The sequence below is a fragment of the Gossypium hirsutum genome, chromosome D13, assembly GCF_007990345.1.
Source record: "Gossypium hirsutum isolate 1008001.06 chromosome D13, Gossypium_hirsutum_v2.1, whole genome shotgun sequence".
Lineage (NCBI taxonomy): Eukaryota > Viridiplantae > Streptophyta > Magnoliopsida > Malvales > Malvaceae > Gossypium > Gossypium hirsutum.
This window is the reverse complement of record NC_053449.1, coordinates 33808803-33823531: the sequence shown is the minus strand read 5'-3', so window position 1 is coordinate 33823531 and position 14729 is coordinate 33808803. Positions and strand designations below refer to the sequence as shown.

General features: G+C 35.2%; 1 pseudogene; it reads left to right on the top strand.

The window, feature by feature from the left end:
- LOC121224955 (uncharacterized) overlaps nt 1-14729 on the top strand; it is an 81204-nt pseudogene that overhangs the window by 47096 nt on the left and 19379 nt on the right.

The window sequence follows — 14729 nt, the reverse complement described above, 5'->3', positions numbered from 1 at the left end:
TACTGTTGGTTCCTATTTTGCTAAATAGTGAGTCACAGTTTTCTTCTTCTTCAAAGACTTATTTGTTATTTCGCTATATAAAAATTGGGACACAATCATTTATATCGGTGGTTCTTTTCTATATGTTTGATTTGTGCAATTCATCCTTCCGAAACTTTTATTGATATTTTTATTCAACCTATTTTCCATTACTCACAATTTCATTTTGAATTCCAACTTGAAACGATATTGAAATTAGACGATCAAAAAATTCAGTGTCTTGTAATCGAATTCATGAATACGAGCATGCATCACTTTTTGAAGATTTGCTATACATTTAAGATCAATGGTGTTGCAATGATATCATACGCTTACGGTTGTTCTCATTCTCTTTGAGGAACAAGGAAAAATAGTGGTTGAATTCATTTCCACGAGGTTCTATCACTACTTGGGCTCAGATGAATGAGAAGTTTTTGCTGAAGTATGTCCCACCAGCCAAAATAGCTAAATTGAGGAATGACATCTCTTCTTTTGTTCAATTTGACCTTGAGACGATTTAAGATACATGAGAGAGATTTAAGGATCTGTTGAGAAGGTGTCATTATCATGGACTACCTTTGTGGCTCCAAGTTCAAAATTTTTACAATGGTTTGAACCCCTCGACTATATAGATAATTAATGCAACAACTGACAGAACATTGAATAACAAAACACCTGAGGCAGTCCAATAATTTATTGAGGAAATGATACTGAATAATTATCAGTGACAAGTTACGAAAGTAAGATCTACCAAGGCAGTCAGAGTTTCTATATTGATGCAATATCTATGTTGGCGAGTCAGGTTGAAGCTCTTGGTAAGAAAATTGATGGTTTGAGTTTAGCTAACTAGGTAAATCCTATAATGCAATATGATGCGGCTGGAGCAAGAATGGTTAATCTAGAATGTTTGCCCTTTAAGCCTAACACGAAGTATGAGCAAGTCGACTTTATGGGTATTAATTCTAAACCTCAACAATTATAATCTAGGATGGAGGAATCATCCAAATCTTTCTTGGGATGGTCAAGGAAATCAAAGGTCACAACCCTCTTCGATTTTTCAGCAACCTTATCAGCAAGAAAAGAAGTCGAATCTAGAAGTTTCAGTGTCAAAAACTAGATTCCAAAACACTGAAATGACTTTGAAGAATTAGCAGGCGTCAATTCAAGACCTCGAGAATCAGATTAGTCAGCTTACTAAATTGGTTTTGGAGAAAAAACAAATCAGTTTACCTAGTAACATTAAAACCAACCCAAAAGAGCAAGTCCACGCAATCACTGTACGAAGCGTGAAAGGGTTAATCGAGCTTGAAAAGAAGCTAAATTTAGACACGAATGAGAAAAATGATGGGGCTAAGGAATGCATGAAAGAATATAAATTAGTGGTTAGAGAATACAAATCACCAATTCCATATCCAACAAAAGTGAAAAAAGACCACATTAATGAACGATGTGGTAAATTTCTTGAACTTTTGAAAAAATTACATATTCACTTACATTTTGTTGAAGCCCTTTTGCAAATGACCAAGTATACAAATTTTTTAAATGAGCTATTAACAAATAAAAAGAAGTTAGATGAACTTTCCACTGTGGAGCTCAATGAGAAATTCTGAACCATTCTCTAAAACAAACTACCCATCAAGCTTAAAGATCTAGGGAGTTTTACTATCCCTTGTTTTATTGGTAGTTTAAATGTAGAAAAATATTGGTAGTATAAATCTAATGTCTTATAAAATGTTCAAACAACTTGGTCTCAGGGAACCAAAACCCACTAGAATGAGTATTCAATTAGCTGACAGATCAATTAAGTATCCTAGGGGTATTATTGAGGATGTACTTTTTAAAGTCGATAAATTCATATTCCTTATTGATTTCATTAAATTGGACATAGATGAAATATTGACATACCCATGATTTTAGGTCGACCCTTTTTAGCCATTGCTAGAACTATTATTGATTAGGGTAATGGTGAACTTGTGCTAAGGATAGGTGATGAAGAGGTTACTCTTCAATCACATGATATTGTGAGAGTTTCTAGTGAGCGAGATGATACTAGTTATTTGGTTGACATTATTAATCATGCGACTTAATGTTTTTTTGTAGGAAATCACTCATGAATACATGTTAAAACCGTATCCTTTTGAAGGTGATAAAAAATAAGGGACGAGTGGAGAATGAATGGTGCAACTTAATGAATTAGATGAATGGGGACCAAAGGCTTATGAGAAACCAAGAATGCTCAAAAAAGTAACAAAGCGACATCATAGGCGTGTTTTTGAAAAGGACGAACCAATTCAAAGTTGGAGACAAAGTGTTGCTGGAAAATTCAGACCCACGAATGTTCCTTGTAGAACTTAAGTCAAGATGGTTAAAACCATTTGTGGTACAGAACATATTCCCAAACAACACCTTTAAGGTAACACACCCTGATTATGGCACATTCAAGGTAAACAATCATCAACTCAAACTTTATCTCGGTAGTAATATTGATAACGTGAAAAAGGAGCTTCGACTCCAAAATCCAACTTAACCATGAGCTTGAAAAGTGAAGTCGAGTTTAAACTCTAAATAAGTACTTCTCAGGAGATAACCTGAGTGTTTTTTTATTTATTTATTTTACTTTTATTTTATTACTTTAAATTTTAAAAAAATAAAAAAAGTTCACACGATCTGGGGTAGACCTCACGCCCTAACGACATGATTGTGTGGCTGACACGGCATGGGCACACACCTATATGAATATGGGCGTAAATAAATTTTTAAGAGCCACACGGCCTATATACACGAGCGTGTCAGGAACTGTATGACTACTAGAGCCAATTTTTCAAAATTTTTGTGACACAGTATAAATGAATCCACACGCCCTAGCAACATGGTTGTATGACCCATACACCCATGTACACAAGTGTGGGAGAAGCAAATGAAAACTGTACATGGTCTAAATGAATCTACATGGCCTGGCAACACAGCCGTGTAGGACAGACAACCTAGACACATGGGCATGTGACAAGCCATGTGAACAGTGGAGCAATACTTTAAGATAGGCCACACGAGTACAACGAGTAACATAGTCAACTCACACGGTCGTATGGCCCAACATAGTCCACATACACACCCATGGCTTCCTCCTCTCTTTTCTGGCATGTGACAGGCCATGTGAACAGTGGAGAAATACTTTAAAATAGGCCACACGAGCACAATGAGTAACATAGTCAACTCACACAGTCGTATGGCCCAACATAGTCCACATACACACCCATGGCTTCCTCTTCTCTTCGCTAGCCCGACCACCCATCCTTACCCACCATTGTCGCTATTCTTCTCCAATCCCCTCACACGACCATTTTCCTAATATCCTACCCAGGCTACTATTAACTCCCCTTCTTTCCCTCTCCATTCATCGATTCCCCCTCTGTTCCACTTCCATTCTGTTGACCACACCACTGTCAGTCGACCACTCCCTCGTCTTCACCTCCGTCGATCGTATCGTCATCGTTGATCGACCCTTACCACTGTTTGTCTTCACTTTTTTATTTATTATTTTTATATTATTATTACTTTTATTACTTTTCTTGTTATTTTATTAGTAGTTGTTAAGTTATTTATGTCTCCTTAATTTAAGTATTAGTTTTAGTATTAGGATTAGATTTTAATTGCCTTAGTTAGGTCTAAATTAGGAATTCAATTTTCATTACGATGTGGATTGCAATTAATTAATTTTGCTTCGTATATCGATCTGTTCATTGACTAGGTTATTTTTATTGGTGGGGAGCTTATGAGTTTGCAATATGTACTGGTTAATGCTAATTTTTTTAGTACTGTTCATGCTAAATCTCTACATGAAAAATTTGATATGTTTTGGGTTAAATTATTTCGGCATAATTTATCTTGAATTTTTATTTATTTATTTTCGTTAATGTATTTTTTCAGGTACATAATGTTGAGCACACGAGGCAAGACTAAGGTATCTACTTAGTCCAAGAAACAAAAAGATATTGGGACTTCATCTTCCACCTCTCATACCGCAATCACTCACCACTGATACCTCACATTCGACCATTCACCCCATGAAGAGAGGTACCAACACTTGAAGGAAAAATCATTGGGTTTGCTTTGGTGTATTGACTAGGAAGCCCTTCAGACAGTGGTTTTATTCGCACAGGTTCATACTTTATTGGATGTGACACTGTGGGAACAGTTCTTTGCGATCATGGAGCTGACGTATGCTGAGTTTACTTTCAAGTTTTTCTCCACATTTTTCCTATAGATTATGCTATCGTTAGGGGATGAACCACGAGCAATCTCATTTTGTCTTAAGGGTGTAACTCGATATTTGAGTATTGCAGGATTTATAGTCATTCTCGGTATATATTCATGCCCGAGTCCTCCACCCTCCTAAGGTACATCCATCAACCACCCCATCTTTGTTGGTCTGACACCTCTAAAGTTGCCACTCTGTACATACCAAGCCAGTCCAAAGCTCGGTGCCTACCTCTACCACTGTGCTACATTCACGTTATTTTAGCTTACACTCTGATTGGTCGAAAGGAGAGTATGAGCGTCGTGGGCAATTTAGATATGTACTTCTTATGGAGTATGCATGAGCAATACCTGATTAATATAGCCCATTTCGTGGCCCAATGTTATCAGCATTAGAGTGAGCGTCTACAGAAAGGACTTATCTGTATGGGTCTATGTTTGGCCCATTACTTCGGCCTCTTCGAGACCCCTGAGCAAATTGGTATGCATAGTTTGGTTGGGGACATGACACCACAAGGCTTAAGTATAATGAAACATACGATGATGGTTGCCCGTTGGCCAAGGGCTTTTGGTGATCAGTATGTGTTGCTACATTCGACTCAACAGAAGGAGGATGATGAGCATCTGGACGATGACCTCCCACCACTACCATGACCCATTCCCAGTCCTCCAACCAGTCACTTTACTATTGTGACTACGCATACTGTTACACTTAAGTATATCTAATGCCTTCAGCAACAGCAGTCAAAACCGATATATCGCATTGAGGCATATTTACAACGAATGCATCAGTATTTCCATATTTCTTCCACTGTTTTATCTATTTTGATTTTGATTTTGATTTTGATTTTGATTTTGATTTTGATTTTGATTTTGATTTTGATTTTGATTTTGATTTTGATTTTGATTTTGATTTTCAGTTGTACTTTTATTTTTATTATTAGTTGTTTTTATTTTCTTTTCTAAACTTATATGTTTTTATTTTATTATGCATTTTACTTTTATTATTTTTTCTGTTTTTATTTTTTTTCTTATTTTTTTTTATCTATCTTCTTATTAGTGTTCTTGGAAACATATACTTTATTTAGAATCTCCTACGATTCTGAATTTCACTATTTCAGCAAATTCATCCAAATTCAGGGTAATTTTAGTTCTCTCCCTCCCTTATGATATTTTGTTTATTGGTTTATATTTATTTGTACATTGAGGGCAATGTACATTTTAAGTGTTGGAAGGATTTTATATGTTTATGTGATATAGCCCTTGAATTGTTGTTTGTGTTTAAGTAATTTGTTCAAATCTATCATTAAAGTTAATTTTCTTTAATGTGGAGTTTTTATTGATTTTATTTGGGTTTAATTTGCAGATTTTTATGCATTGTGTTTTTTTATACTTTAAGACACGAGAGAGTCAAGTATGATAAGTTGTTTTTTAGAAATTATTATTTTAGGTTGTCTCTATGAACTAAAGTATTATCTTGGATTTTTAAATTTACAAGTTTGACATCAAATCATGTAATTTTTTTGTGAGCTTTTGAGGCTATAAAGCAATTTTTTTCCTGCTCATTTTACTTTAGTTATGAGTATGTCTGTTTGATCTGTTATTTTAGAACTTGTTTCGATTATATATGTTGAGACCACATTACTGATTTGCTATATTAAGATGATAGAGTCATTTAGAATTTAACCCGCCTAACCTTTAAACAACTTACTTGTTGTATTAACCCCTAGTAAACCCCGTTAATCCTAACATTTTTTTACTTAAAAATTGTTCATGTTAACCCGAAAACCCACATTAATGTTGTAAAATTTCTTTTTATTGACTCCATTTTTATCGAGATTCGATTTGGTTAGTTGTCTGACTATATTTTATAATTTGAATTTTGTTCTTAAAAAAATGGAAAAAAAGGAAAAAATATGAAGAAAAAAATTGATTAAGCTTGAATCATTAGTCTCATATTTGGTATAAAAGCTCACATCCACTCTTTATTTCTTGTTAATGTAAATTCTTGTAATTCAGCAACTAATTTTTTTTGTTTGGTAACTTATCAATTTGACTCTCGATTGTAACCTACTTTTTTACCTTTTCCGTACCCTTAACCTAAGCCCCGTGGCAACCTTGTAAAGACCTTTTGATTGGTGTGTCATCTCATTTTTATAATGGTGGAGATTTGGTTTTCAAGTAAGCCTATGTAATAACATTTCTTGCTCAACTGTTGACTGCATATTACTTGAACCTTAAACACTTTGAGTGCTTTGAGTGAACCTTAGTGAGGGTGTTAATTATTGTTGAATTTGAATTTCAGGTAATTATTAGGATAAGGGAGACGCTTATGCTTTTATGCTTTAAAAATCGATGCTTGGATTGCTTGTGTTATTCGGTGTCATTTTTGTTTCAATTTCCAATGTATGATTATTTGTAGGTTATCCTAAGACATTGTCGGTGAAAATAATAAATTAAAGGAAGCTAACTTGAATGTGGGTTGAGAATTTTGCTCGAGGACAAGCAAACGCTTAAGTGTGGGGATAGTTGATAAGTGCTAAAAGTAACATATTTTAACCTCATTCTTAATGCATTTTTGAGTGATTTTTTTATGTTAATTGTGGATTTTATGCTACTTATCCTTTAAATTCATATTTTAATGCTTAATAGAGCACTTGGGAGCAAAAAGAATGAAAAACGAGCGAAAACTAAAACTTCAAAGCAAGCTGCAGGAGCCACACGGGCTAGACCATTCTACACGGCTTGGCCACATAGTAGCTTGGCCACATATTCAAGAAAACAACTTGAAAAACAACATTAAAACCAATTATGAAGTATATTTTTGTCAAGATTGAAGATTCTTAGTTGATTTCTTATGAAGCCATAATGAGTTTCTTTGTTGTTGTTTTTTTCGGTTATACTATGTCCTGGATGTTTTTATTTTCAAGTATGAACTAAATTTCTAAATACCTAGGGAGATGAACCTTATGATGGATTCTGTCATTTGATTTTTATTTTACACAATAAATACTTAGTCTCTTATTTTCAATTATGTGTGATTAATTCTTGGTTTGGTATTTGTAGATTATTGATCCATGTTTGATGTGCTTAAATCGGAGGTTGAATAGACCCTGTTTAAAAGTAGATCTTGCATAATTGAGTAGAGTTGCATGCAATCCTAGAAATAGTACGACATAAATCTACTGGATTAGAGTCAAATCTAATAGGAGATTTCATAGCATGAGTTAAAGCGATAATAGGGGTTTGAATTAGAAAGAAATTTCAATTAATAAACCTAGAGTCAGTTGCTCTTATGCTCGAAAGAGTATTAGCATAATTTAGGGATTTTTACGAATCAAGTTACTAAGTAAAAAAATTGTGCGAGTTAGATTGATAATGATAGATGAAATCTAGGTGAATTCTTTTCTGGGTATTGTTTCTCTTCTTGGTTATTAATCGATTATTTTCTTGTTTTGTTTTTTGTCATGTTTGTTAGTAATTAATTTAGTTAATTTCAATTTTAATCAAACACTCAAATTATTTAGTTAAATAATAGAAAGATTATAATTACTAGTACTTTCAGTCTTCGTATGAACAATATCTTTGCTCACCATAGCTATATTATTAATTGATAGGTGCACTTACCTTAGTCAAATTTGTAATTAATTTCGTGGACATCAAATATACGTTGAAAAAAAACTTATTTTAGAAACTATGTAATTTTTTTAATTTATCGATCTGCGCTATTTTTTGAGAGAGAAAGGAAAACGTGCCCTATAGGACGCGTTTTCCTTTCAATAATAACATTTCCAATTATAACTTTTTTAATGGCTACAAGGGTTCCAACAGCCATAAAGTTTCCTATATAAACCCCTCCAAACTTCATTCTTTTAAACTCAATACTCAATCCTTAATTTTCAATTCTAAATTCTAAATCCTCAATTCTTTATTCTCAATTATTATTTTTATATCCTTTTCTGAATATTATTATCTTCGATTTTATTTTATTCCTTATAATTTGTAAAATGATAAATCAGGTTATTCGTTTAGATGACAAGCATATATCTCTAGCGTTCAATTACAAATGGTAAAAAAATATTAATAATTTTTTTTAATTTTAAATAGTTAATTACTATGTTGTTAACATTATTAATTTTTTATGTTTATATACTCAGTCCGAAGATCAGATTTTGGAGATTTACATAAACAATTTAAGTGAAGGTACATTGGATGTCATTTAAGGACACTTGCGAGATACAAAATTTTTGTACGTGACTCACATGCTCGAGGGGACTAAATTGAATACCCCACTTATCAGTGCTTTGGTAAAAATATGGAGCCAGAGAAACATACATCCCATCTTTCTTGCAGTGACTATACAATTACACTCGAGGACGTTAGTTTACAACTCGGTCTACCGGTATATGGAGAAGTTGTTATGGGGCTAATGATTAGTGTCGATTGGAGTGCAACATGTGAGCAACTACTACGGAAGGTGTCAAACAAGTTTAGGGGTAGCCGAATCAAGATGAGATGGTTTGAGGACAACTTCAAAACTATTAAGGCTTTCGCGAGTGATGTTGAAAAAGAACAATTCGCGCACGCATTCATCGTGAGGTTGATTCGGGGTCTGCTAATGCCAGATTCGAAATCTGGTACATTTAAGGTGGCTACTACTACTAGCCGGCTTGAAAGAAACAGGATGACTTAGTTGGGGATCAATGGTGCTGGTGACATTGTATCAAGAAATGTATTGAGCGACGAAACCATAAAAAGTTAAAATCAGCTGTTGCATACTTCTTTAATCATGGGCATCGTATCGACTACCATTTTTATGCCTCTAAGTGGAACTCCCTTACGAATTCCCACTCATAATATGGTAAAATTCATTTGATAAAATTATTATTGTTTTAATTTTCATTATTGTAATTTTGAAATAACATATTATTTGAATACGTGGAACAACCCTACGAAACACAGCGATATACCTACTGTCCTCGAAGGTATCCGACTAGCTTTAGATAAACAAATCAAAGAGGAGGTTAATTTATGAATTTCAAAGTTATATAATATTGATTCCAACATTTGAAATTAAATATTAAGCACATGCTAAAAATTTCTAAATTTGTATTGTAGCTTGTATAGATGCCATATGTGAATATGAGGATTCAAGAATGTACACCGGTCGATTTTTGGCCAATTGCAACATCTGGCATGTCAAAGTGTCGTTGATCATTTTTTCAACGGTCGAGATGTATGAATTTGATCGAGTGATGCGACAGTTCAGGTGTATGCAACGTATTCTGCTGCCACCCTAGAAGCTTGATGACCTGCACAAGATCGACTTGTGAGAGAGACCCGAGGAAGATTGATCAATATTCTATAAGAAATATATTGAGATTTGGAAACGTAAGTACGATTACTTGGCAACGTGTGAACTATTTCTTACACAGTAGTTGGCAACATCTCCAGATTACATGGATTGGTTCAGGCATAATGACATGTCGTATCTACTACCAGCTTCAGAAATGAGTAGGGAGGCCAAGATGAGAGCCTATCAGTCCTAGGCTGGGAAAAGATCCTACAAGAGGATCAACATCTACTCCAGCTCCACAAGAGGACTCAATTACCGTGCAATATCTTGAATAGTATAGTTCGTGTATTTTTTGTGCTAACCCAGTTTATTTTACACAAGTACCACAACATGCACAATCATTCCTAGCATCAACACCTTCAACTCCAGTTTATTTTACACAAACACCACAGCACACATAACATTCCCCGTATCAACACCTTCAACTCTAGTTTATTTTACAAAAACACCACAACATGCACAATTATTCCTTGCATCAACACATTTAGCACCAGTTTATTTTACATAAGCACCATAACACCCACAATCATTCCATGCATCAACACCTTCTCAATAGGTATATTTCGTATGACTGCCACCCACCGTTCTATATTGCATGCTGATGCCATCAATAACACCGACATATTCAGTATCTCTAACAATTCCCACATTTTATTCATAATCAACCCATGCGACACCATACAATTATCTATCGATAATGTCATAAACACCCCTAACATCGCTGTTCTACCAATGTGGGTTATCCTCGCAACCCCAAACTCATATAGGAAGATGTACGATGGCTGGCTAGGGCATGGTCGCAGTCAACCATAGAGGAAGGAGATGAATATGATGATCAACCCTGACGTGCACGTGAAGATGAAGACAAAGTCAATGAGGAGTCGCCAACCCAAATAGTGTGATGAAACCCTAGGCGTGCTCGATGCCTACCTGGTTGTAGCACACATTCGGGACGCTGATGATTATGCTATTTATAATTTTCCCAAATTGTATACTTTGTTTTACATCTCGTATGTACACTTATTTAAAATCTATGAAACAAATTTGTTAAATTGGTTTTCTTTGTACCATATTATATAGTGACTTTAAAATTTACAATTATTTCTATTACTTTTCCATTTAAGTTTTTCTCCGTCCATTTGTTAATTACAATATTTTCAAAAATCAAAGGTTTGATATCAAGGTACAAGAAAAGATTAAAATTTTGGCTTGTGTATTGTAATATATCATACTTCAATAAATAATATTAACTTACAATTTACAGAAAAAATTAATGAATAAACGAATAAGTTAGTATTTTTATTACATTAGTTAGTGTTTTAATTAACTCTTCTCCTCGATGCTCTTGGGAGGTATGGACATGTTGGCTTTGTATGCCCTGGATTCCTACAGTAATCGCAAAACCTCAGTGTGTCTCCACACTCCTGAATATCCATATTGCCTCGTATCTGAGTTGAGTTCGATCGACCTTTTGACTAGTGTCACGAGTTCTTATCCAGTACCAACTCGAAAGGAGTATACGAGGTAGGCAGCTATAGGTTTTCACTTGGAACAAGTGGGATTCAGATTTCCAAGCATTATATATACGTTCAAGTTTTTAAACTTCGTTAATGCAGGTAATGTAATCTACACTTCTCGAGGCATATGCTGCAATTGTATATGCGCATGGATAACAAAGTACTTAAAATCTTCTACACTTGTAAGTCATTTGTCTTAAGACTATATGGTACACTCCCCCAATAACTCATCGGTCGAATCTATGGGGCTACGAAACCCAAAATATTAGATTTGGTCGCAAGTGATACACTAAAGTCATTGAGTTCACTATTTCTACATTTTCCCCCAATATCTTTCAAAAGCGGCTTGCACCAAATGTGACCGCCCTTTATCTATCCTATATTGTCTCAGCTTGCTTTGGAAACAAGGATGCTAATCGAAAATACGTTTCCTTGACCACTGAGGCTACCGACAAATGACATGTTCCCTTCAGTACGAAATTAATGCATCTCGCTAGGTTCGTTGTCATGTGCCCATAAATAGTCCTTCATCATATGATTGCATCTACTACTCATTGGGTAACACTACACCCTATGGTTTACAACCCATAGTCTCTCTAACATTTCATGGAATCAATGTTGGACGAGCTCGTACCCTGTCGATAACAATCAATATTGTATTCAAGAAACGTGACCCAAATGTATATGTCAAACTATTATACAGGAAATAAATATTATGCACAACGCACCCATGTTAGTACATGTCGTTGCTTCGTATCCTTATGGTATAGACCCATGTAGTTAGGCCCTATATGACGTAAACAATACCTATGGTGTGCACGATCCTATAGGCTTGAAATGCAACCTGTATTTTGGTGCCTTATTGGAAATGATACATAAATCGGGTTGCGGCACAACACGCCTTCTCAAGGTAGTTAAGAAGAAATCATAGGCATCTTCGGATTCATCGAGAGTTATTGCAAATGCCATTGGCAGGATTTTTCGATTACCATCCTGTGCAACAGCTAATAACAACTCATACTCATATATTTTGTATAGAAATGTGCCGTCAATTTGGACAAGTGACTTACAATACTGGAATATAGTTATGCATTACTTAAAAGTCTAGAAAAAAATGATGGAAAACTCTCTTTTCAGGGACCAAGCAATCGTCGTATTACGCAAGCTTCGTCTGCAGCTCGGTTATAGAACCTAGCATGTACTACTCTAATACTTTACACCATTACCACAATTCATTATAGGATTTTTCCCACCCACTATGCATATTATCCAACGCCTTCTTTTTTTCCAACCATGCCTTGTGGTAGGACACGGTGTAATCAAACTCGTTACGGATCTGTACGATCAAAACTAGGATCGAAATCTTATGACTAACTTTGACTATGGGTAATATAAAGTCAAATCCATGTCCAAATCCATTTTTGGATGATCGCTCAACATGCTTGAAAATAATAAATTGGGTTACTATATGTAATAGAATGTCAAAAAAAGGTCAAAATTCGAGTCGATGTTGTTAACCATGATACATACCAACTACAACACATGTATGTGGCACAGTAAATTTCCTAATTATCTAGAACGCTGACTTCTTCCTCATAAATGTCATGATTTTCCATGGACATCCTGTTCTATGCATTGTTCACATCGCCTCATATTTCTCATATCTAGAGCATGTAATGATTAAGTTGACGCTAAGTTGTATGCTATACCGATTGACTGTAGCTACAAAAGCATATTTGGATTCAAACTCTATCCCAACCTCTAAATGGCCAAAATTTATTGATGAAGTCGCATGCTTTAGTATTCTATAAGGAAAGTCTTGAGATTTTAAACCACCTTCACCAGCAACATCGAGATTACGCATATGGGGAGGAGCTCCGTATGCCGTGAAACCTAGGTCATCCCATCGAGCAACGTCCGAAGCTTGACCACCAAATTCATCATATTCTGGTTCAGTATGGATGGGATCCAGTTTTGAAATTACTTCAATTTTCGTACCACCAGGTTTGGCCTCCTCTATTAGGTCATTATTTGTTTTATACCCCTTTTCGTCCTCTTTGTTTTCAACCCTAGTTGCAAGTCCAAGGTTGAATGTCCTTCTCTAGTCGAGGTTGTTAGGAGTAAATCATTTGTTATTGTAAATCCAATGTTAATCCCAAAATCACTTTTGTTTGGCCCACCCTGGTAACTTGATGGGATACCCGTGTAAGTGTTATCGGGGTTGAACATAAGCGTGCTGAAGTTGAAATCAAAGGCACTGATAGAATCTCGTGTAGGTGTGTCATAGGCCTGGTGACCAAATATGCCTAACTATCCCCCAAAGTTGAAATCGAAGGGCGAAATCGATGAATGCCTCACTATTAATGATGATTTTGGGGTGTCTTGGTTTGAGCTTTGCAACAATAATGTGAATCCATCGCACAACCTTGTGGTCGAACTTTTAGCTTCTTGATCTAGCGTGGAATTTTTAGGACACAGTGTGGTCGAGCTCGGGCCACCTTCATCCTTTTCGACGAAGTTAACAAACATATAACTCTAGTACAACATTCCCACTAAAGCAATGTGGTTCGAATGATATTTAACGGGGTTTAATGACGAATGATATCTACATTTCAAGTTCGAAATTCTTCTCCGGATTCCCACTTTGTGCCTAATCCTTGTTCGAAGCTCTTTTAACATTATGCTCTGGTTGAATGTCAGATCTTCATATTGGGCTGATAGAAAAAAAGGGCCTAATTCGATCTTAAAAATTTGATCGTTGTAATAGATAAGAACTCTGACTCCCCTACTCATCTTGAACCAAATAGCCTATTCCACATGTTTAAAACCAAAAAAATAATAATAAAATATAGTGATCATTACCCAAATCCCTAAACCTACATGTAATTTAACAAATTACCTTTTCTTAGACAACAACGTATGAACGAAATTATAGTTTCGTTTAAATTATTTTTTTTCTTTTTCTTGCGTGTTGAAATTTCCTAGTTTAAAGATTTATTTCTCTTTTATTTTAGGGGAGACATAATTATAGTTTTAAGTTGTGTTTGGATTCACGATGATGTCGTGGAGCTCGATAACTTATAAATTTTACTTTCCATGTGAGTATATAGCCATGACTTGAGAAGTTGGGATCACTTTGCAACTCAAGGTCCAAGTTGGCAGTGATTATATCGTCTGGGGTTGAAGTGTAAATAAGATTTCAAGTTTACAAAGATTATGCTGTCAAAGGATAGAACATAACTGGGGCCCTAGTTGATGGTGGTTATGTAGGCAGGACAACAAGTTTCTCCTCGTCATAGGAGCATGTTTTATAAAACTCATACGGAAGTGTAAGGAAGGAACACGCAAGGGGTCTTCCAATATAATTAAATAATTCATGTTGTCTGTCCGAAAGCAGTAACCTTGTTAGTATAACCTATTGCACCCCAATTCTGTCACAGGTTATAATAATGGGGTCACCGCTTTCGGTGGTGATGGATAAGATGCATTATCTTATTATACTAAAACGCTATTGTGTTTTTCTTCCTCGTACTTCTGTTTAGGTTTTATAAAACATCCTCTTCTAACGAGGAAAAAATCGT